We start from the raw sequence: 25,444 nt of genomic DNA, 5'->3' as shown, positions 1-25,444 counted from the left end.
TGGTGGTGGACATGGTGGTGGTGGACGTGGTGGTGGTGGTGGTGGATGTGGTTGTTGTGGACGTGGTGGTGGTGGTGGATGTTATGGTGGTGGACGTGATGGTGGTGGATGTAGTGGTGGACGTGGTGGTGGACATGGTGTTGTTAGTGGTTGTGGTGGTGGATGTGGTGGACATGGTGGTGGTGGACATGGTGGTGGTGGACGTGGTGGTGGTAGATGTGGTGGTGGTGGACACGGTGGTGGTGGACGTGGTGGTGATGGACGTGGTGGTGGTGGACATGATGGTGGTGGACATGGTGGTGGATGTGGTAGTGGTGGACGTGGTAGTGGTGGATGTGGTGGTGGACGTGGTGGTGGTAGTGGATGTGGTGGTAGTGGATGTGATGAAGGACGTTGTGGTGGTGGTGGTAGTGGTGGTGGACGTGGTGGTGGTGGGTGTGGTGCTGGTTGACGTGGTGGTGGAGGTGGGTGTCGTGGTGGTGGTGGTGGTGGACATGGTGGTGGTGAACGTGGTGGATGTGGTGGTGGTGCACAAGGTGGTGGTGGTGGTGGATGTGGTGGTGGTGATGGACGTGGTGGTGGATGCGGTGGTGGTGGACATGGTGGTGGTGGTGAAAGGGGTGGTGGATGGGGTGTTGGTGGATGTGGTGGTGGAGGACATGGTGGTGGACGTGGTGATGGTGGTGGACGTGGTGGTGGTGGTGGACATGGTGATGGTGGTGGACGTGGTGGTTGGGGTGGAGTTGGTGGTGGTGGATGTGGTGGTGGTGGACGTGGTGGTGATGGACGCAGTGGTGTTGAACGCGGTGGTGGTGGATGCGGTGGTGGATGTGGGGGTGGACGTGGTGGTGTACGTAGATGTGGTCGTGGTGGATGTGGTGGAGGCCGTGGTGGTGGTGATGGACATGGTGGTGGTGGACATGGTGTTATTGGTGGATGTGGTGGACATTGTGGTGGTGGATGTGGTGGTGGTGGACATGGTGGGGGTGGTGGTGGACAAGGAGCCTCGTATACCACACATATAATAATACAGAACAGAGCACCCTTTCGAGTGGATGACAGTGTAGGCCACATAACTTTCAAGTCAGTAACACCCCCATGCATGCACTCATCCTGCACACACTTTCCTTAAAGCGACTACCTAGCTGGTGACCCGCACGCATGCACTCACCCTGCAAACACTTTCCTTAAAAGCGACTTCCTAGCTGGTGACCCCCATGCATACCTTCACCCTGCACACACTTTTCTTGCAATAACATCCTAGTCGGTGACCCCCCATGCACGCACTTACCTTGCACACACTTTCCTTGCGGTGACTTCCTAGCTGGTATTCACCATGCACGCTCTCACCCTGCACGCACTCTCCCTGCAGGGGCTAGTGGCTACCTAGCTGGTGATCCCCTTTGCACACACTTTTGTTGCAGTGACTTCCTAATCGGCTGTGGTGACTTCCTAACTGGTGACCCCCATACACGCACTCCCCCTGCACACACTTTGTTGTAGTGACTTTCTGCAAGAAGCCTCTCTATGCACAATCTCACTGACACATTCTCTCTGATATAACGTCTGCACAATGGTTCCCGGTGCACAAGTTTCTCTGAAGACACGCGCCTTGCACGCACTTTCCATGAGGGGTGTCACAGCGATATATATACCGCCAGCGCGTTTTCAGGCCATCGGTGACGTATCACGCACTGCTGGCAGACAGTTGTTCTCAGACACTTCCTGCACTCACAGTCCCCTCACAATCACGCTGCACACACCTTCAACGAGCAGCCCTTCATCGCTGCACACAGCCCTCCAGCAGACAGTCATTACACACACTGGTTCACCCTCTCCTTGCTTCCTCACCACCTGCACGGATGCAACCTTCACTCGGTGATTCCATACACTCACTATCACCCGTGCACACATCCACTCTCCCCACAGTGACTTCTTGCAGTGTGCGCCCTATTCACACCTCAACCACACGCGTGCACACACAGTCCCGGTAGACAGGGACTTCCCCTCCCATACAAACTCACTCCTTTCAAGATCTCACTATGACAGCTCACTACCAGACGCGCACCTCTGATCACTCCCCGAGTTACACCTTCAACCAGTGACGCTTTGATCGGCCTCACTCCGTGGGGCATCCAATCTCACACCAGAGGGCACCCGTTTACACACTTATCACACTATCTGCTCCATCCTTTTGTTGTTGTTAGCCACTGCCATGGCACTCACTGTGGTAGTGCCCCCAGCCTCCCCTCTTCAATGCCCTCGATGAAGTCTGCAGCGACCCCCTCTCGTGCACAGCTCCCAGGTACATGTCAGTGTCCTTCTCCCACCAGCAATGTCCCCTCTCCCCCCTTGCAGGGCATCCCTTGCCCCTGCAGCCCATGTCCCCGAACCCTGTGTTACCCTTCTAACCCCCGAATTACTGCTTGTCTACTACAGTGCCCTTTCGCTCCCTCTTCAGCACATCTGTTACCCCCACCAGGCCCTCTCTCGCTCAAGCAGTGCAGCTTTCACACCACCTGGAGTTCTTTCTCACCTCTAGCAGAGCCCCTCTCACCCTTAGTAGCGCCACTCTCATCCCCAGCTGCACCCATCACGGCATGCTCTCACCACCCCACAGCGCCCCTCACACCCTCGCAGCACCCATCACACCCTCGCAGCGCCCATCACACCCTCGCAGCGCCCATCACACCCTCGCAGCACCCATCACACCCTCGCAGCACCCATTACACCCTTGCAGCGCTGCTCTCACACCAGCTACAGTTCTCTCACCTCTCGCAGCCCCGTCTCACCCTTAGCAGCCCCCCTCAAGCTTTGAAGCCATCGCTGTTGCATATTTACCTTATGCAACTAACAACCATTGACAAAGCCAATAGTCCTGGCTTGTCGTAGATGTAATGTTACTTGTTATATATGGATGGAATGGCGAAGCAGCAAAATACCAGTGGGGCGACACACTATGCCGAGCATGTATTTTCAGTTTGGGTTTTTAAGCCATGCCCTTCATTACATCGACCACGTCCCTCTGGGAGCCATCACAAGGTTTTTCATTCCACTTAAAGCCCTTCCTCCGGTATAGTGACTTCCTGCTGAACAGGGAGAACAAGTTCACTCAGACTTGGCAGTCAGCTCCAGAGAGACTAATCCATGCCTGGGCCCCTCATCCATTGCCACCTTGTGATTCTTACAGCGTTACAGTTCATATCTCATTCCCCTTATTGGATTTTGTCATTTTAGTGTTATTTTGTTCAATACATTTTACTTTTTTTTTTCTATTTTGGTTTGGGTTTTTTATTGTTTTGCATTTTGACTTTAACTTTTTTGGTTTCTGCATAAATAGTTTACATACTACCTTAAGTTAAGCCTGCCTGTTCCGTGCTTAGGTACCAGGGGGTTGATCCTAGGTTAATTGAATGGCTTTGAAAGTTCATTCTGACAACGGTTGTGATTGTTCCTCATCTACCGTAAATAATAATTCAGTTTCTTACAGAAACGATCTGAAATTATCTGCAAAACAGGCAGGAGACAACCTACCAGGCTTGAAGCACCCTGTGGACAAACTGGAATATGGGAATAGTATTGTGTGGCAATAGAACCTCTAAAAAAATTCAGCTTGGTGATGAATCAAGAATCACGCTTGAATGTCACAACTTTTTAAAACAAGGTAGTCAGGAAAGTGTGGCGAATATATTGCAGCTCTTTGCATTTTGGCAGCCCCAAGCAAATTTGAGAACAGAGTGGATGTATGTAGCAGAGACGAGTCTGTCCACCCAATGTGAGTGGTGAGATCCGCTTTGCTGGTCTGCCTGAAGTTATGATGCTGCTGACAGTGGCCTGTCTGCTAATAGCGATGGCGTGACTGGTGGATCTATGAAGCCAAATAAGAGAAAGTTATCTTCCGACACCACAGTCTTCGCGACTGAGACCAGTAATACTGAAGACTCTGAGACTCACAGCAGTAATTTCTCCTTTCAGAGCGTTATTGCTGCAGATGGAGTGAAGTCCAGAAGTAAGCACATTACTAAGGTAACAACAACGTTTAATATTGTTCATTTGTATTAACAGTTTCTCTTTTGCAGCTTTTGGAAATGCATTTTCTAGTTTTGTTGCTTTTTGGTTAGTTTTTTATTGTAGGCTGTTATCTTCGGTTTAAAGGGAAAGATGTTGTAGTGTGTGACTGTGGCGTGGGATCAAGAAGAGACCTAAGACCAGTTCGGGGTAGGTAAGGTTTTATTTTGGAAAATGTCTTTTTATGTCAGGTTGCCAAGATGTCTCTCTGAAAAGCCCCGGGGTCCGTGATGGCGTCTGGTTATGGTCTTGTTTCCAGATGGTTAAGAAGCAGGCTTCAGGGGATTTTCCGTTCTTCCTAACTCCTCGTTGGACTCCGCCAGGGAAAAGAAAAAGGTACAGATTGTCAGGATATGTACTCTATCTGGACTCTCCCACTGGGAACCGGGCAAGTGCAGGGGACACCCGTGCTAAGGTGCTAAACACTTTATTAAATGTGCAAAGGTGCAGAGGCGTGATTACTGGTGAGAAGGGGTATATTTACACGGTGAGGACAAAGAAAGGTTGGGCACATATTGTGGCAGACACGCGGCTACGGTTTACAAGAACCCCGTCTTCCACGGATCCGGTGGCCTGCTGGCTTACTCCTGTCGTCCTCGGGTTTGCCTCCAAAAGCTCCGTTCTCTGCTCCTCTGTGCCGCTCTCCCACTGGCGATCCTCGGTCGGTGGCATCACATGCCAGGACATCTTCTTCCGCGTTTTTACCCACTAGGAATCCCGCGTCGTCATCAGGGGCCGGAGCTGCATACTCGTGTGTCTTCCAGTTAAAGGGGCCGTCATCCAATTCGTCGGCTAGTTCCCAGGAACAGGCTTCTCCCCTGTTCCAGTCATGCTGATAATGAAGCAGAGAGGGGGAGGACGTCAGTTCACTACGCCACCACTCAACATTATCCGGTTCTTTTCCTCCCGTCCCCTGCCCAGTGTTACATTCCTCCCCCCCTGGTTTCTGCCGATTGGGAAGAATGAATTGTCTGGATAGGAAATCAGCGTTTCCATTCTCAGTGCCCTTTCGATGTTGTATTGAAAAAGAAAAAGGTTGTAGAAAAAGGAACCACCTGAGTACTCTAGGGTTATGGGCTTTGGTCCTGTTCATCCATTGTAGCGGGGCGTGATCTGTATAAAGTACCAAAGGCTTGCCTTCTAGGTAGTACTTTAAATTCTCTACCGCCCACCTTATCGCCAGGCATTCTCTTTCGATCGTGGGATATTTGCACTCCCTAGGATTTAGTGTCCGGCTAATGTAGAGGATCGGATGTTCTAAACCGTCCTCTCCTATTTGGGACAATACAGCTCCTAAGCCCATGTCCGAAGCATCCGTGGCTAAAGAGAAAGGTTTACTGAAGTTGGGAGGTATCAAAATTGGGCTTGTAGTGATGGCCACTGTAAGGATCTTAAAGGCTTGTTTAGCCTCCTCCGAAGTATTTAGAATGGAGGAGGGTTTAATATCCTTTCTTAAAAGGTCTGTGAGCGGAGCTGCTGTCACCGCAAAGTTGTCTATAAATCTCCTGTAATGGCCTACAAGGCCTAGAAAGGCTCGTATCTCTCTCTTTGTTTTGGGGAAGGGAGTATTCCTGATGACTTTTACTTTTTCCTCTTGAGGGGCTATAACACCTTCCCCCAACATATACCCCAGGTATTTAACCTTGGAGTATGCCTGTCTAGATTTTTTTGGGTTAATGTGTAACCCTGCCTTCTGTAGAGCTTCCAGAATAGCTGTTAAGTGTGTTAAGTGGTCTGACCAGGTATTGCTGAAAATTACAATGTCGTCAAGATAGACGGAACAGAAGGAGGAATAGGGGTGTAGGATGGTATTCATCAACCTCTGGAAGGTCGCAGGTGCCCCATGCAGCCCAAAGGGCAAGATGTTGAACTCATATAGGCCCTCCTCTGTTGCAAAGGCAGTCTTTTGTTTATTTTCTTCCCTAAGGGGTACCTGGCAGTACCCCTTAGTGAAGTCTAGCATGGTAATAAACTTGGCTTCGACTATCCTTTCTATTAAATCACCCACCCGGGGAATGGGATAGGCATCAAAGGAGGAAATGTTATTTAAAGCTCTAATGTCCATACAGAACCGGGTCGTCCCGTCCGGTTTAGGAATCATTACAATAGGGGACGACCAGATACTTCTTGATGGACGGATAACTCCCAACTTGAGCATGTCCTGTACTTCCCTTTTTATATCCTGTCGTCATGCTGCCGGCACCCTGTAGGGTTTTTGTTTAACACATTTCCCTGGTTCCGTTTCTATTTTGTGCTCTATCAAATGTGTTCATCCTGGCAGGTCCGAAAACATTGCAGAGAAGGGATGTAAGGTGTTTTGGAGCTCAGTTTTCTGGGCGTATGTAAGTTCTTCATTAACAGGCAGTTGTTCTAAGGTGCTCTGCTCTGACCCAGTAGGGATTCCGAATTGAGCTACCTTGGGTATCGGACCTATCCATTTTTTCAATAGCTTGATGTGAAAGGTCTGCCTCCTCGAAGGGGAGATCTGGACCCTGTAAGTGGTTCTCCCTATGGTGTCTACTATGGGATAGGGACCCAGCCATTCACTCCTGAATTTATTAGTGGAGGAGGGTAACAACACTAAAACCCAGTCTCCCTTTTCTAGGGTTCTCCATTTCTTGCCTTTGTCATAATATTTCTTTTGCCTGTTCTGGCTATTTTCTAAGGAAGAGTATGCCAAATCTCTCAGTTTGCTGAGCTAGTACTACAGCTGTTGAGTATACTGTAGTAGGGTTTTCTGTTTGTGGTGTTTCTCTTGTTCCCAAGTATCCTTCGTTATTTCCAAGAGGGACCGAGGTTGTCGGCCGTACAGCAGTTATAAGGCTGAGCAACCTAAACTACTTTGTACCTGGGCCCTCAGTACATATAGTGCTAACGGTAGGACTTGGTCCCAGTCTGTGTGTTCAATGGGGAGCATTTTTTTAGGGTTGTTTTCAAGGTCCTGTTGTACCTTTCTACCAACCCATCTATTTGGGGGTGGTAGGCTGAGGTTTTTATGTGAGAAAAATCTAGCAATTTACAGACTTCCTTCATCAGTCTGGAGACGAACGGGGTCCCCTGGTCTGTTAAGATTTCCTTTGGAAATCCCACCCTCGAGAATAATTCTATCAGTTCAGTTCAACTTTATTTCGGCTAATATAGCCATAAAAGCAAGAGTACACGGACAAGAAAAAAACATTTACAGACATAAAAAACATTTACAGACAATTATTTGCAGCGCTCTCATCAACAATTTATGACATACACAGATGGCAGTTGGTAAAAATGGGACTAGGTAACAATTAATTCAAAACGGGTAAATTCACAATACTACGTTAAAAATCTAAATAATTTAAGTAAAAAAGGTTTTCTCCACGATTAAAAAGCCAGACTAAAAACCAAAATTTGAAACCTTTAAAACCACTAGAACCACACGTCTTGCAAGGGATGAACTCAGTGCATTCTGCATTGGCTAATACTGGGTGGCTATGTACGCCATTGTTACATTACAGCTTGTATCCAAGCCGTTTCCTGATGAGATACACATTAAACAGAAACCTACTTATGCAAAAGACAACCAGTTGTGAGGTATTAGACTTAATGATGCGCTCTGCCTCTTTGTATGATCTGACACCCATGTTTTTACAAAGGGGTCTAATCCAGCGGTACCTAGGTGATTTATATGCTGGACAAAAAAGCAGTAAATGGACATTGTAGGAGAGTAGGGTCTGCTATCCTATGGTCACCCCAAATTTTTGCTTTTTGCTTCACTGGTTTTCGACTACTGAGGCTGTGGGCCTGCTGATCAGACCCCCAGCCTGCTGTTCTCTCACTAAATTAATGACACATGTGCTATAGGCACATACCAATTGGAAATGGACTCCTTGTCAGCCCCTGTAGAATGCACTATAGGTGCACAGGGCACAGGAGCCACTAAGGCCTACCAGGGGCTGCAGCATATCTTTTGCCACCCCTGGCTGGTTCTTAAATTGACACAACTGGCTGATCACTCAGCTGGGGTAAGGTGGTGTACACACCCCTTGCTTAGATATAGTATACCTATGTCTAAACCTATATCTGGACACATGTAAACCTGTGAGCCACTCCTATAGACAGGCCTCACCAATCCTGGAGGCTGGGTGCTTGGTTTTTATGTGAGATGGAGCTCTAGCATGAGCTGAGCCTGTCTGCAGCCGTCGGGAACAAATCCCTAAGCTGTTTCAGGATAATGCCATACCATATACTATTAAGTGCCTTATAATCCTCGCGGTTATTTAGCAACTCTGGTTTGGCTTTATCAAAACATGTCGTGTAAGGTGTCATACGCTTTGGAATACCATCCCCTCGCCAGTTCTGGCGACGGGGATGGCATTCCACCCCTCTAGAGGGGTAAGACATGTTACTTTACTTTAATGCGGTTGATTTCTCCAAAGACCTTAAGATCCCCAAAATGGATGCCTCTGCCACAGACAAATGTCTGGACCCCTGGAGCTGACCGAAACCCAGTCAAGGGGGTCCTGGACAAAGGGTTTCCTGTCACAGGAGGGTGTCACCGCCCTCCAGACAGGAGATAGTGTATTGTAGCAGGGAGGTTTGAAAGAAACCAGACACTGCCTGGGGCGCACAAGGCTGCCCCTTGCATAATCCGGCCAAACCGGTTCTGGGGCACTCCAGCCCTCGTGCCAGGGCGGCCTGGATCAAAGGAAGGGGGTGTATCCACCCACTTCCTGGGTCCCACCCATAGGAGGGGACCTAGCAGGTAATCACGCCCACCAGATTCGAATAAGAGTGGGAGCAGTGCCAATGCACATCAGATTTCCTGGAAGAAACATTTGAAACGATATTCTGGACCCTTCGCCCTCCATCTCAACGTGGAAGCCCGAAGAATCTCCCTTGTGGTCAAGGAGTGACCACCCTGCAGCAGCAGGCACCATCCAGCCCTCGACGTCTACTTGGTTGCAGTTCCCGCCGGAACTCGAGCGACTGAGATCGACGAGATCAAGCTTGCCCAGCTTCTAACAGCCCGATCCACAGTCCCTGCAAAGCTGAGACCCGTGGAGGCGACCGGAAGCGTGGGGCACGCCATCTTGAAGTGACCACGAGACGCTGACCGTGCAGCCCACGAGTGACCCTCGAAGCTGTACACCGGGGTTTGAGAAGCCCCCACCCTGAGCTACTCCTGAGCCGAAGTTCAGCCCTCCACACTCGACGAGTGCTGCGTGGGGCCCTTTGGCACGATTTGGCTCAACGCGTTGGCCCGGTCACTTGCCAGCTGGCTTGTGGTCCCTGTGCCGACGAACTACAAAAGAAGACTCGTGATTCTGGTTGCTCCAGATCCACACCAGCTCCCCTGAAAGGGAGCCCCGACTCTGACCTTCCTGGTCCGAGTGAGACGCCATCTTCCAATCCCGCGTGGATTGCTCTTACCAAGGCTTGTTTGCTCCAAACCGGAAGCCGACTGCACCGACGGTGAGAGCCTGCGTGGGACAGATCGTGGCCTGCTCCTGGACGTCGCAGATGCCCCAGAGCCCACGTGACAGCGAAGAGAAGCGCCTCGACGACCACCTGATTGCGCCCGACATTGCCTGGTTCCGTCCTGGTTCCACCCTGGTCACTGCTGAGTGACCCAGACTCTGTCCCCTCTGCTTTCAGGTACTCTACAACTTGAGTCCACCCTTGGACTCCACCGGACACTTCGTCTTCACCCTGCCTGCAGCCCTTTCAGCTTCAAGCACCAAGAGCCTGCGTGTCAAAACCCGACGCCACTTCGACCCTGTGCACCCACTTCCTGTGGGTGAGGTAACTTTGCTCCGCCGGTGTTCCCACACTGGTGCACACCTCTAGGGTCTGTGTGTTAAGTTTTGTTCCTCTAGGTCCAGCGGAAGTGTCCTTAAACTTTAACTATTTGACTTTTACGCACCATTGGTTAACATTGGTGCATGCGTGCGCTTTCCGCACATCTCCCGAATCCCGAGGGCCATTCCCGACTTCAGCATTGCTTGTCCTGACTGCTCCCAGCGATTCCCTAGGCCCTAGGCCTAACCACTGTTCGAGTGGCCTCTCTTATACCACTTGTTTAGTATATGGTTCGAGTGGCCCCCTGCCCTCATCCATAATTGTGCAACTTTGTATGTTTAAACAGTGCTTTTGATTTAACGCTTGTGCCCCTTTATTCATAAAGAATACTGGGGATTGTTTTTAGTAATAAACACATATATTTTTATAATATATACTTGTGTGGTGTCCTTTCATTTGGTATTACAGGATTGTATGTGGTAAAACAGCTCGCTTAACACGACCTCTTAAGTTAAGCCTTTAGGCTGCTTAGTCCATGCTACCCCTAGGATAGCTTGTCTAATAAGGTTGACTTACAACCAGACACCATAAGGGGATTGTTTGGTCAGGTAGTAGGTGGTTCCAGAATTGGAAACATCCCCTACCAGGCCAACTTCTCACATTGGTGAGCAGCGGTGCGGATTTGAGCTTGCTGTTGTTTTACCATTGCAATCTTTATATCAAATTGAAAGATCACATCAAGTACCTCTAGGTACATATAAAATCAAAAGCTTAGCATATTAAGTTCTACTGAACTTAGTAGTTGTAGGTTGAAGGGAGTAGCACACCCCTGACTACAACTCACTAGCAAGGTCCAGTAGGAAAACACTTAGTGTAGGTAAGTGCACCACTTACACCTCACTAGTAACCATGTCCGACACAGGAAAGGCCTCAGGGTCTAGTCCTGTGACAGTTGACCCTACCCAGGCAACTTCTGGATATGACAAACTAACCCGCAGAGACTTGATTGTCTTGTGCAAAGCAAGAGGGTTAAAAAGGGGCAGAAGCCCCACCTGCCTAATCCTGATAGGACTCCTAGAACAGGATGACTTAGAGAGGGCAAAAGCAGCTTCCCTAGATACAGGAACTGGAGGGAACCCCCCTGCAGTTGATCCCCCTGAAGAGGAGGATGATGATGACTTGGATGAGGACTCAGAAGTTGAGGACTTAGAAGTACAGGATCAGGGTAGCCAGGTTCCAGTTGGTAGGCTTAGCCAGGCCAACTTGGACCTACTGGGAAATGGAGAGGGCCAGCACCTCCCCAGATCCCAACAAATGATTCTCCCAGGCAACAGAAGAGTGAGATCTCCCTCAGGAGACTCTCATCTTTCTAGTGCCTCCAGGGAATCACAGAGAGGCATGAATGCTTCTCAAAAGTTAGAGCATAGGGCCAGAATGAGGGCTGTCAAACTCCAGATAGAGAGGGAGGAGGTAGCCTTGGCTCAAGCTAGACTTGCCTTGGCAAGAGAGCAGAAATTAAGTGGCTTAGATGTCACTGGTGGCAGCAATTTTCCAAGAGAAAAAGACAGGGCCTATGACAATAGAAACCTGACCAAGATTGTGCCCCCCTTTAAAGAAGGGGATGACATCCACAAATGGATGACTGCTCTTGAGAGAGCCTGCATGGTACAGCAGGTTCCTGAGAACCAGTGGGCTGCAATTTTGTGGTACTCCTTTTCTGAGAAAGGGAGAGACAGGCTCCTCACAGTTAGACCTGAGGATGCCAAAAACTACTCTGTTTTGAAGAGTGCTCTCATTGAAGGGTATGGCCTAACCACTGAGCAATACAGGTTGTTGTTCAGAGACACCCAGAAAGCACAGACTCAAGACTGGACTGATTTTGTGGAGTGTGCCACTAAGGCTTTGGAGGGTTGGTTACAGGGAAGTAAAGTTTCAGACTATACAGGATTGTACAATCTTATGATGAGAGAACAGATCCTTAATAACTGTACAAACCAGCTGTTGCATCAATACCTTATTGACTCTGATCTGACCTCTCCCCAAGAATTGGGAAAGAAGGCAGACAAATGGGTCAGAACAAGGATTAAGCAGAAACCCCAGAACCAAGGTGGTGACCAGAAGAAAACAGACCAGAAGGGTGGTAATCAGAATCAGAAAGATAAAGAAAAAGACCAGAAGTCTTCAGGCCCCCAAACTAATAGTAAGGAGGGTGGTTCCCAAAATGGTAACAAGAAGAAGAAGAACAAAGGTCCAAAGACACCTTGGTGTAATACCTGCAAATCAGTTTCACACTGGGGCAGTGAGTGCACCAAGGCAAATCCAGTTCCCACCACTACAGCTCCTAAAGCAACTGCAACCCCAAGTACAGTAAGCAGTGGTGGAACACAGTCCAAGGGTGTAGCTGGGTTGACCCTGGGTATTGAAGTAGGATCTGGCCTAGTCAGAGTCCCTACACAGGCAGTTCTCCTGTATGATGTGGACATTGAGTTGCCCACTGCAGTAAGCCCCACTAACCTGGGCAAATACAGGCAGACTCCCTTAATAAATGAGAAACTGGCTCAAGCTTACAGGGACACATGTGCTAGTGTCACCATGGTGACCCCTGGCTTTGTGGACCCTGGACAGATTGTACTAGGAGAGAGCTACCTAGTAACCAATGCAAGCAACTCCACTACCTCCCATAGTGTGGCAGTTGTGAACTTCTCCTGGGGAGGGGTTGATGGCCTAAAGAAAGTTGTGGTGAGTGCAGACCTACCAGTAGACTGTCTGTTAGGCAATGACCTTGAAAGCTCAGCATGGTCAGAAGTGGAGTACAGGACTCATGCAGAAATGCTAGGGATTTCAGAGCATGTCCTTGCCATGACAAGGGCTCAGGCTAAGAAGTGCCTTCCTGAACCAGTGGTGGATCTTGAGACAATAGACCAGCCACAACCCAAGAGAAGGAGCAAGAGAGGAAAGGCCTCGCCTTCCACCTTGCCCCAGGTTGAGGATCAGGTTTCAGAGGAAACTGATTCTGCAGTCCAAGAGGAGACTGTCTCTGAGGAGCTTGAACCTGACCAGGTTGAGTTTCTGGGGACAGGGGGACCCTCAAGGGCAGACCTGAGGCAGGCTCAATTAGATTGCCCTTCCCTTGAACCCCTCAGACAGCAGGCTGCTGCTGAGGCTGCTGGGGATGCCCAAGGTACCCATACTGTGTATTGGGATGAGGGACTCCTTTACTCAGAGGCTAGAGCCCCCAAGCCTGGCATGACCAGGAGGTTGGTGATACCTCTGCAGTTTAGGGGATTCCTCCTTACCTTGGCCCATGATATTCCCCTTGCAGGACACTTAGGCCAGAACAAGACGTGGGACAGGCTTGTTCCACACTTTCACTGGCCTCACATGTCAGAGGATGTCAAGGAGTTTTGTCGCTCCTGTGTCACTTGCCAAGCCAGTGGTAAGTCAGGTGGCACAACAAAGGCCCCCCTAATACCACTACCTGTGGTGGGGGTCCCCTTTGAGAGAGTTGGAATTGATATTGTGGGTCCAATGGACCCCCAAACAGCATCTGGGAACAGATTCATACTGGTGGTAGTGGATCATGCCACCAGGTACCCAGAGGCTATTCCCCTAAGGACCACCACAGCACCTGTGGTGGCAAAAGCCCTCATTGCAGTTTTCTCAAGAGTGGGCTTTCCTAAGGAGGTACTATCAGATAGAGGGACAAATTTTATGTCCAGCTATCTAAAAGCAATGTGGAAGGAATGTGGAGTAAACTATAAGTTTACCACCCCATATCATCCACAATGCAATGGGCTTGTGGAGAGATTTAACAAGACCCTTAAAGGCATGATAAAAGGATTACCAGAGAAGCTCAGGCGGAAATGGGACATTCTTTTACCCTGCCTGCTCTTTGCTTACAGAGAGGTCCCACAGAAGGGGGTTGGCTACAGCCCTTTTGAACTTTTGTTTGGCCACCCTGTGAGAGGTCCATTGTGTTTGGTGAAGGAAGGATGGGAGTTACCTCTCAAAAAGCCCAAACTAGACATAGTGGACTATGTACTTGGTCTCCGCTCCAGGATGGCTGAGTACATGGAAAGAGCATCCAAAAACCTGGAGGCCAGCCAAGAATTGCAGAAAGCTTGGCATGACCAAAAGGCTGTGCTGGTAGAGTTCCAACCAGGACAGAAGGTATGGGTACTGGAGCCAGTGGCTCCAGCAGCACTCCAAGACAAATGGAGTGGACCCTATCCTATTATTGAAAAGAAAGGGGAAGTCACCTACTTGGTAGACTTTGGAACACCCAGGAGCCCTCACAGGGTAATCCATGTGAATCGCTTGAAAGCATTTGTAGACAGGGAGGACATGAGCTTGCTCATGGCCACAGATGGGGAACAGGAGGAAGAGAGTGACCCTCTCCCAGACCTGCTTTCCCAGAACCCTGATGATGGTTCAGTTGATGGAGTAGCCTTGGCAGGCAGCCTCACTGACCAGCAACAGAGGGACTGCAGACAAGTTTTGCAGGCTCACAGGCAAATGTTTTCACTCACACCCAGCCAAACTGACTGGTGTACCCATGTTGTGGACACTGGTGACAGTCTGCCTGTCAAGAATAAGATCTACAGGCAACCTGATCATGTCAGGGATTGCATCAAGGCTGAGGTGCAAAAGATGTTGGAGCTTGGAGTGATTGAGCCATCAGAGAGCCCATGGGCCAGCCCAGTAGTCCTGGTGCCAAAACCTCATACCCAAGATGGTAAGAGAGAAATGAGGTTTTGCGTGGATTACAGGGGCCTCAATGCTGTCACTAGGACAGATGCTCACCCCATTCCAAGAGCAGATGAGCTCATTGACAGATTGGCTTCTGCCAAGTTTCTGAGCACATTTGATCTGACAGCTGGCTACTGGCAAATCAGACTAGCTGAGGAGTCAAAAGCCAAAACAGCATTCTCTACCCCTAGTGGACATTATCAGTTTGTGGTAATGCCCTTTGGTTTGAAGAATGCACCTGCCACTTTTCAAAGGTTGGTGAACCAAGTCCTTACTGGGTTGGATGACTTTTGTGCAGCTTATCTGGATGATATTGCTGTCTTTAGCTCCACCTGGGAGGATCACCTGATCCACCTGAAGAAAGTTTTGGAGGCCCTGCAAAAGGCAGGCCTAACTATCAAGGCCACAAAGTGCCAGATAGGGCAGAGTAAGGTTGTATACCTGGGCCACCTAGTAGGTGGAGGCCAGGTTCAGCCACTGGAAAGCAAAATCCAGGCCATACAGGACTGGGCTCCTCCAGTTACCCAGACACAAGTCAGAGCCTTCTTGGGCCTGACTGGGTATTACAGAAAGTTTGTGAAAAACTATGGGTCTATAGTGACACCATTAAATGACTTGACATCCAAGAAGATGCCAAAAAAGGTTCAGTGGACAGTTAGCTGTCAGAAGGCATTTGAAGACCTGAAGAAGGCCATGTGCTCTGCACCTATCCTAAAGAGTCCTGACTACTCCAAACAGTTCATTGTTCAGACAGATGCTTCTGAGTTGGGGGTGGGAGCTGTACTCTCACAACTTAATCAAGATGGTCAAGACCAGCCAATTGCTTTCATTAGCAGGAGGCTAACCCCAAGAGAAAAACGTTGGTCAGCCATTGAGAGGGAGGCCTTTGCTGTGGTTTGGGCATTAAAGAAGTTGAGGTCCTACTTGTTTGGAACTCACTTCCTAGTGCAAACAGACCATAAGCCCCTCTTATGGCTTAATCAGATGAAGGGTGAAAATCCCAAACTGCTCAGGTGGTCCATTTCCCTACAGGGGATGGACTTTACAGTGGAGCACCGCCCAGGGACTGACCATGGTAATGCAGATGGTCTCTCCAGGTACTTCCACTTAGAACATGAAGACTTATCTGGTCAAGGTTAGTTTAATGTCCCTGCGTTTGGGGGGGGGTTGTGTAGGAGAGTAGGGTCTGCTATCCTATGGTCACCCCAAATTTTTGCTTTTTGCTTCACTGGTTTTCGACTACTGAGGCTGTGGGCCTGCTGATCAGACCCCCAGCCTGCTGTTCTCTCACTAAATTAATGACACATGTGCTATAGGCACATACCAATTGGAAATGGACTCCTTGTCAGCCCCTGTAGAATGCACTATAGGTGCACAGGGCACAGGAGCCACTAAGGCCTACCAGGGGCTGCAGCATATCTTTTGCCACCCCTGGCTGGTTCTTAAATTGACACAACTGGCTGATCACTCAGCTGGGGTAAGGTGGTGTACACACCCCTTGCTTAGATATAGTATACCTATGTCTAAACCTATATCTGGACACATGTAAACCTGTGAGCCACTCCTATAGACAGGCCTCACCAATCCTGGAGGCTGGGTGCTTGGTTTTTATGTGAGATGGAGCTCTAGCATGAGCTGAGCCTGTCTGCAGCCGTCGGGAACAAATCCCTAAGCTGTTTCAGGATAATGCCATACCATATACTATTAAGTGCCTTATAATCCTCGCGGTTATTTAGCAACTCTGGTTTGGCTTTATCAAAACATGTCGTGTAAGGTGTCATACGCTTTGGAATACCATCCCCTCGCCAGTTCTGGCGACGGGGATGGCATTCCACCCCTCTAGAGGGGTAAGACATGTTACTTTACTTTAATGCGGTTGATTTCTCCAAAGACCTTAAGATCCCCAAAATGGATGCCTCTGCCACAGACAAATGTCTGGACCCCTGGAGCTGACCGAAACCCAGTCAAGGGGGTCCTGGACAAAGGGTTTCCTGTCACAGGAGGGTGTCACCGCCCTCCAGACAGGAGATAGTGTATTGTAGCAGGGAGGTTTGAAAGAAACCAGACACTGCCTGGGGCGCACAAGGCTGCCCCTTGCATAATCCGGCCAAACCGGTTCTGGGGCACTCCAGCCCTCGTGCCAGGGCGGCCTGGATCAAAGGAAGGGGGTGTATCCACCCACTTCCTGGGTCCCACCCATAGGAGGGGACCTAGCAGGTAATCACGCCCACCAGATTCGAATAAGAGTGGGAGCAGTGCCAATGCACATCAGATTTCCTGGAAGAAACATTTGAAACGATATTCTGGACCCTTCGCCCTCCATCTCAACGTGGAAGCCCGAAGAATCTCCCTTGTGGTCAAGGAGTGACCACCCTGCAGCAGCAGGCACCATCCAGCCCTCGACGTCTACTTGGTTGCAGTTCCCGCCGGAACTCGAGCGACTGAGATCGACGAGATCAAGCTTGCCCAGCTTCTAACAGCCCGATCCACAGTCCCTGCAAAGCTGAGACCCGTGGAGGCGACCGGAAGCGTGGGGCACGCCATCTTGAAGTGACCACGAGACGCTGACCGTGCAGCCCACGAGTGACCCTCGAAGCTGTACACCGGGGTTTGAGAAGCCCCCACCCTGAGCTACTCCTGAGCCGAAGTTCAGCCCTCCACACTCGACGAGTGCTGCGTGGGGCCCTTTGGCACGATTTGGCTCAACGCGTTGGCCCGGTCACTTGCCAGCTGGCTTGTGGTCCCTGTGCCGACGAACTACAAAAGAAGACTCATGATTCTGGTTGCTCCAGATCCACACCAGCTCCCCTGAAAGGGAGCCCCGACTCTGACCTTCCTGGTCCGAGTGAGACGCCATCTTCCAATCCCGCGTGGATTGCTCTTACCAAGGCTTGTTTGCTCCAAACCGGAAGCCGACTGCACCGACGGTGAGAGCCTGCGTGGGACAGATCGTGGCCTGCTCCTGGACGTCGCAGATGCCCCAGAGCCCACGTGACAGCGAAGAGAAGCGCCTCGACGACCACCTGATTGCGCCCGACATTGCCTGGTTCCGTCCTGGTTCCACCCTGGTCACTGCTGAGTGACCCAGACTCTGTCCCCTCTGCTTTCAGGTACTCTACAACTTGAGTCCACCCTTGGACTCCACCGGACACTTCGTCTTCACCCTGCCTGCAGCCCTTTCAGCTTCAAGCACCAAGAGCCTGCGTGTCAAAACCCGACGCCACTTCGACCCTGTGCACCCACTTCCTGTGGGTGAGGTAACTTTGCTCCGCCGGTGTTCCCACACTGGTGCACACCTCTAGGGTCTGTGTGTTAAGTTTTGTTCCTCTAGGTCCAGCGGAAGTGTCCTTAAACTTTAACTATTTGACTTTTACGCACCATTGGTTAACATTGGTGCATGCGTGCGCTTTCCGCACATCTCCCGAATCCCGAGGGCCATTCCCGACTTCAGCATTGCTTGTCCTGACTGCTCCCAGCGATTCCCTAGGCCCTAGGCCTAACCACTGTTCGAGTGGCCTCTCTTATACCACTTGTTTAGTATATGGTTCGAGTGGCCCCCTGCCCTCATCCATAATTGTGCAACTTTGTATGTTTAAACAGTGCTTTTGATTTAACGCTTGTGCCCCTTTATTCATAAAGAATACTGGGGATTGTTTTTAGTAATAAACACATATATTTTTATAATATATACTTGTGTGGTGTCCTTTCATTTGGTATTACAGGATTGTATGTGGTAAAACAGCTCGCTTAACACGACCTCTTAAGTTAAGCCTTTAGGCTGCTTAGTCCATGCTACCCCTAGGATAGCTTGTCTAATAAGGTTGACTTACAACCAGACACCATAAGGGGATTGTTTGGTCAGGTAGTAGGTGGTTCCAGAATTGGAAACATCCCCTACCAGGCCAACTTCTCACAGACATCATCTTCCTTTGCCTTTAATGAGCAAAGGGAACAGAGGCCATTATCGTTGTTACCTCCCCAATTGCATGTTTTAGCATTTATCTGTAATACCCCATATCTAAATTGCAAATATAAGGTTTTTGCTATTGGTGGTCCTATTTCATCTATAAATGGTTCGAATGCAGCATTATCTATTATAATCATAAATTCCTGGGTCAATATGCCAGTAGATGGGCTATGAAATAGCTCATCATTGACGTTGGACCAGTAAGTTGACTTAAGGAGCTTTTTACACACACTAGTGTCATATTCTGGGGTTCGTCCCAAAAATGGGACAGCCCTAACCTGGTACACCAAAGGGAAACATGTTTTAGCCAGGCGATTTTCTTGTATTCATCAATCTGAATAATTTCTATCAGACCACTTTTATAGTTACACAACTCCGGGGTTGTCCACAATCTTATCCAGTACAGCAAAGGTCTAAGAGCTGCTTGATAATCCGTCCTTTTAAGATCCAAATCTAAAAGCATTGGAACTAAGGGAGTTCTAGTTGGTAGTTTAAGTAATCTACGCAAAAAATGGTTCTCTTCCTTTTCAAAATTGCGTTTACAATGATGTCCCCAAACCTCGGCACCGTAAAGTGCCGCTGATTGGGCCTTTGCCTTAAATACTTCAAGTGCCGGTGTAATGGCTTTAGAATAACTAGCTCCGTGCACTTTTAGGATGGGCATCGAATTCTGCTTAAAAGATAGCTCACTCTTTGCTAGATGTCCCTTCCATGAGAGATTACTATCCAACATAATGCCTAAGTAATTAAAGCTCCCCACATATTCCAATTTTTGGTTATTTAGAACCAAATTCTTTCTAAAGGACTTTTGCGGATTTATGGACATATATTTTGTTTTAGATGAGTTTATTTCTAACCCCTTCTTTACACAGTAACCATAAAATGAATTCACCAGGTTTTGAAGACCCCTCGGAGTCTGTGGATGAGAATTGTATCATCGGCAAAAAGTAATGCCGTAATCACCTCATCTCCTAGCTTCGGGGAGTCATGATCACAGTCCCTTAGGTAAACAGGTATATCATTAACATATAGTGAGAAGAGCGTGGGCGCCAGCACACAGCCTTGACGCACGCCACGACTCACCGGAATGGGCTTTGAAAGTTCACCTCCCTTCCCCCATCTAACTTTGGCATAATTCCCTGTGTGTAATCTAATAAGTTCTTTAAGTAGCTCGCCGGGGACCCCCATATCTCTTAATGTGACCCACAGAAGATTCCGTGGAACGAGATCGAAGGCAGCCCTCAAGTCTATAAATGCCAAGTACAAACTGCCCTTTCTTATATTGATATACTTCCAGCAAATGCACGTGAACCTGAACACTTGGTCCACTGTACTAGTTTTTGGTCTAAACCCTGCTTGGAATTTAGACAATATCTGCGTCCCCTCCATCCATTCTGTGAGTCTATTTAAAATGTGCCTGGCAAAAACCTTCTATAAAAGGTCAATTAAACTAATTGGGCGGTAATTGCCCGGATCATAACGATCCCCTTTTTTGAAAATCGTTACAATTTCTGCCCCTTTCCAACTGTCGGGGATTGGTGTTCCAGCCACTATAGAATTACATAGAAAATTAATGTATGGCCCCCATACTTCTACATCATGTTTAAGTAAATCTCCAGGAATCTTGTCCGGTCCTGGGGCTTTACCCACTTTGATTGCTTGTAGTGCCTGGGTAGTTTCCTCTCTACTAAAACATAGTGGTGTAATACTCAATTCTAGATTACTCTCTTTATTATGTAAGGGCGACCCCTGTTCATCATAGGAATAGAGTTTGGTAAAATGGTCGCACCAAGTTTGTTCGTCTACGTAAAGATCCTTGGATGATCTACCCTTTCTGTTGCCTTTGGCTATTAAACTCCAAAAGGTACCCTGATCTCTCAATTTGGCTGCTGTTAGTAAGTCGTCCCATAGGGCATCATCCCATGCTTTTTTCTCCTGGGTCAAGATTTTATTATATGCATGTCTACTTTCTTTTATAGAATGGAAGTTTTTAGATTTGACAGTCTGGATCAGATGGTGCTTCGCTAAACGGCATTCTTTATTATACCAAGGGTTAGCCAACTGTAGATGGCCTTCGCTTGGGTTCTTGTCCCTTTTGCAATTTTTGCTCAGAAAGGGAATTAAAGCGTCAACCAATTTATAATGTAGATCTAGAACACCCTGGCTGCCTATTAGGGGCTCCTTACACGACCCAATAGTGTCGGGAAAGGTATTATAAATATTGTCTCATCCTTAGCTAGGCTATAAGGCCATCTCAGTGCACGTCTATTGTTAGTTATCTGCAACTCTCCAAGTGAACTATTTGTTGTAACCTATTCGTCCTGTTTAACTAAAAACGGTTGAGGATGTAGCCATAATTGGAGTGGAAGATGGTCACTCTCTGTCCTGAGCAACAAAAGATTGCACACAGTTCCCCTAGAGAAGGATGATGGCGTAGTGCGGTGTGCTGTCTTCCTCTCTCCCTCGTGTGCGAGGCGTTAACGTGCCTTAATATAGCAGGGAAGGGAATCCCTTGTCGGAACTAGGGATGCCTCACACAACAGACTGGTTTTACGGCTGTTGTCATGTCACCAGTTAGTCGTATCGTAACATCATCGGCTCCCTGCTCCAGCGTCAGGCCGGCGCTGCAATGCCTGACGGGTAGCACTAAGTGCTACACTCTTGTGGAGATCTTTTGTTCCTTATGCCGATAGGTGTAAGGGTGTGAGGGCCCTAGTGAGTGAAGTAGTGAGCGTGAGTGAGGTGGATTAAAACAGGTTGGTATAATCTACGGCTTAGGCTTTAATCATGTAGTACACCACCTGAAATAAAAACGTGTGAGGGGCAGTGGGACTGCAGTAGCTACGAGGAGTCAGTCCCATTCAACCCTCAGCTGTCAATAGGTCAATAGGTCGACATGTTTCATGCCTGTATTGGCAATTCTTCAGGACCAAACAAAAACAGAAAGTGCTCATAAACTTAGTGATTTAGCAGGAGGCCCCGCATAAGGCTGAGGCATCCGCAGCATACAACCTGTTGGGTTGTCGAATCCAGCCGGAGAGGGGTTCCTGCGTCAACGGGATACCCTATGGGAAGAGAAGTAAACTTCAGCTGGTGAATCAACCCCCCAGTGAACATATCAGGGGGGTGTGTGTTGCTTCTCTAACGTGAAGCAATGAATGATGAAGTGCGGAAGACACAAGAGATTAACTACGCATCAAGGGGATAGTGAGTGTCACCTAAAACCCTTGCTAGGTGGGGGGTTCCAAGCATACACAGAGTGTCTACATCAAACATGTTAGTGTTTGATGGTATAAGAATAGACATAATAATAAAAATAAGTAAATAATACAGAAGTGACAGGATCTAACGCCAGCTGGCGTGTCACTGTTCATGAAGGTGGCAGTGCCTCAGAGTACAATATAACCAGACTACAAGAATAGAAGGAAAGACGGGGGACTTACCCTCAATGGCGGTCGTAAAGGCCCCAAGGCTGCTCCCGTGGGGTCTGCACAGGTAGGGCAATAATCTAGAGGGTTTAAGGACATGGTTGTGGTTTATGTGGTCAATTGCCATCTGGGAGTGAGAGAAAGTAAGTGTCCCAACACTGGGGACAGTAAAGAGGGGGGGGAGGGGGGGAGGGGGGGAGGAGAGGTCGGTCAAGGTACAAGTCCATGGTTGTCCCAAACAGACATTCCCGGCGTGCTCCGGGCAGTCACACCACCCAGGGAGGTCGCGGCCTGGGGGAGCACCGGGGCAGGGCCGGCAGGGCTCTTCTGTTGTCACAGGCCGCTGATCGGTAGGCCGGCTGATACTCGCTCTCAAGCGCGCTGAGTGTATCCAGGGACGCTTGTCAAGGGACGCTTGTCGAGGGCCGAGTCAACCCCCAGACCAGCGGTCGGCATGCCCGTTTGGACGCCGCCCGGTGCCCCACCTCTGCCGACGGCCTCGGGGGGGGCCGACGCCTGAGGTCACTGAGGGGTGTCAGGGAGGAAACAATACCAGTGACCCAGCCAGTGTGACCGGACTCCCGGCGGTCCGTGGGGTCGCCTCCCATAGAAAATCCCAATCCGAGCACCTTACCTCTGTACAGCGGGCTGGTAAGCTCTGTACCTAGTCCCACGTCCAGGCGCGCGAAGTCGCTTGAAACAGCCGTGGTAGTAGGCTGGTTGTGCACATAGATAAGGGATACGGTGGAAGGCGGAGGCGTGTCAAAGACGCAACTCCGCGTCAGGCGGCGCACCGGCATGACGTCAGAGCGTCAGAGTGTCGGTGCCCGCCGTCATATTGGAGAGGGGTATCGGGAGCGGAAAGAAGGCAGCTAGTGATTCAGCCGTCTTATCATTAGCACATAAAGAGTACACTCATAGCTCGGTATTGCAGGTACAGGGTACAAATATGGCTCTCAGGCGGTGGAACAGCCAGGGTGCTGAACGGAGGTGGAAGTCGTTAGTGGCTCAGTGCATAGGCACACTGCGGACTAGATCATTACTAAAAGGTGTCCATAGGGGAGCCAGGTGAGTATGATGACGCCCCATGTAATTAATTGATCAAACATTAAATGTGAGCACTGGTCCTGCATAGGTTGGCAAGGAATCAAGAAGGGATATGAGACCAGAGCTCATCAAACAACTACTGCCATCTGCTTGGTATTGCTCCAGCGGTATTGGTGTACGCCTGTGAGGGGTCTCAGTGGGCCAGTATCAGGGAGGGAACCGGTAGAGTATAGAGACACACACTGGGTCAGCCAAACGTTGAGGCACTGGTTGGCTGAAGTGTGGGTGACTCCCACTGGCAGTGAGCACCTATAGGGAAGGTCGTGGAAAGTGCATGCTGAGTGCAATATTGCTGTGAGCAGAGGCCAGTGTTGTCATCAGGTAGTGGTGATAACAATCAGGTGTGTAAGCAGACAGAGGGACAGGGCGACTATCCGGACAATGAGTTCCACGGGACAGAATCATTCAAACCCTCAGTCTCTAAATGGAGGCGATGTACCCATCTTTGCTCCAATCTAAATAGGGCCTGTTGATTTAATGAAGGATGCCATTCGAGCACAACCCATTGAATGTCCTCAGCTGCATGCCCCTTCTCTTGACAGTGTGCGTATAAACGTGTTTGTGTCTTTCTGCAGCGTACATTGCTGTTATGTTCCATAATCCGTGTTTTCACAGGGCGGGTCGTCATCCCAACATATTTGAGTCCGCAAGGGCAAGTAAGGAGGTAGATGCAGTTACTGCTATTGCAATTGGTGTGTCGGTTCAGGCACCATGTGAAGGTATCAGATAGTTTGACAGTTTTCGTTTTAGTTGTTTGCGGGCACACCACACAGTTGCCACACCGATAATGTCCCGTAACTGGGGGCAGGTCCCACAGGGTATTCGGCGGACGGCTAGTGGTATTCTTAGGTCGGGTGTGGACAAGTTGGTCCTTCAGACTGCTGGTTCTCTCTTTGGACTCTCTGTCCTAACATCTATTTTGAGATCAATGAGTAAATACCATAGACTCAAGGAGACCAATATAAAGTCTATATGTGACTTACAGTTGCCTTTAAGAAATGTTGGGGCTTCTGGTCTATCGGACTGCAAGCAGCCATTACATGCCCTAAGATCATGACCTATTGTCAACTGCAAAATTTGGGTTACAGCTACAGTACATTTAACAGACCCAGTAGAATCCAGATTTGGAATATCATTAGCCATATCTTGTTCTTCAATTAAGTTGTCAAAGCCCAACACAGGTTCATATTTGCAATTAAAATCCCCTCCTACTACTACTTGGGCATTTGGACCTAGAGAATCTAAGAGGGAATCTAGATGTTCTATAACCTTAGATTCTTTATTTACTGGGTACGGCCTATTGTAAATGTTTATTAAATATAGAATTTCTTTTTCCCTTGTCACCACTTTTAACCCCAGCAGATCAGGGGAATGGGTTATCAATGGGGTAATTTCTATTTCTAAATTTATTCTAACCCATATCACCAGACCCCCTGACGCCCTCCCTCTTACTGAGGGAATTGCGTCACAATAGAAGGTTTTGTACCCAAGTCTGTGGGGGGTTTCTAGAGCCCAGGTCTCTAGAGGGAGGATAATATCGTAGTCCTCAATGTAGGTACACCAAACTAGATCACAAAGATTCCTAGCTAGCCCTGCTATGTTCCATGATATTAGTCTTACTGATAAATTATCTTTGGGACCAGATAGGAATACATTCAGTAGTTCCTCTTGTGTGGAATTATCATCCAGTGAAACAGATGCGATATTTAGTACTTCCAGTGAGGTGTTTCTGGAAATTGGTCTCTCAGACACAGTCCTATCAATACGACATGTACTGGCCTCTCCTAAGGTACCAATATTATCACTAGCACAATTAAGAAACTTTTCCCTTGCTAAAGCCATTGGAATACAGCCTAATACAGACTTATCATCATGATTCAATAAGGGCACTACTATCTGGGCAAACTCGAGCTCTAAATTAATTGTATTAGGTTTATCTACTTGTGTAATTAAAGGTGGTCCCAACCCAGAGCTCTCGGTCAATGCAAGTCAATCATTCTGATCCAACGCACTCAGTGCCTGATACCTGTTGTGCGTTGTTATCTCAAAGACTGGACTTTTGTCAAAGCTAAAAGGCCTAGATGGTGTGTTATATTGAGGGACCTTAGCTAGATGGCTATAAAAGTATTCCAAAGGGTGCACGCCCACACTATTCTCACTCTGCCTCAAAGATGCTGCTCTAAGAAGCACAGTCGCAACATGCTGTGGGTTCCTAAAATTAATGATGACACAATCACCCCTACAGGTTTTCCTGGCATTTCCGATCCACGGAACCCGTCTAGTTGTCAATATCTGGTCCGAGTAGTTTATCGGAAATCCACAATTCTTGTTCAGCCAGGAGACAGTTTTA

The 25,444-nt window shown here is 48.8% G+C and overlaps 1 long non-coding RNA gene across 1 annotated transcript in view; it reads left to right on the top strand.

The window, feature by feature from the left end:
• The window catches only part of LOC144806170 (uncharacterized), a 103,670-nt gene that overhangs the window by 3,668 nt on the left and 74,558 nt on the right, over nt 1–25,444 (top strand). Inside the window, exon 2 of the long non-coding RNA XR_013605710.1 lies at nt 3,976–4,026. This is a non-coding gene — a long non-coding RNA (uncharacterized LOC144806170). The remainder of the gene's footprint in view (nt 1–3,975; nt 4,027–25,444) is intronic.

This window comes from Lissotriton helveticus (assembly GCF_964261635.1).
Source record: "Lissotriton helveticus chromosome 1_1 unlocalized genomic scaffold, aLisHel1.1 SUPER_1_unloc_50, whole genome shotgun sequence".
NCBI classification, from domain to species: Eukaryota; Metazoa; Chordata; class Amphibia; order Caudata; family Salamandridae; genus Lissotriton; species Lissotriton helveticus.
The sequence above is the reverse complement of the archived record's forward strand: the minus strand, read 5'-3'. Positions and strand labels throughout refer to the sequence as shown.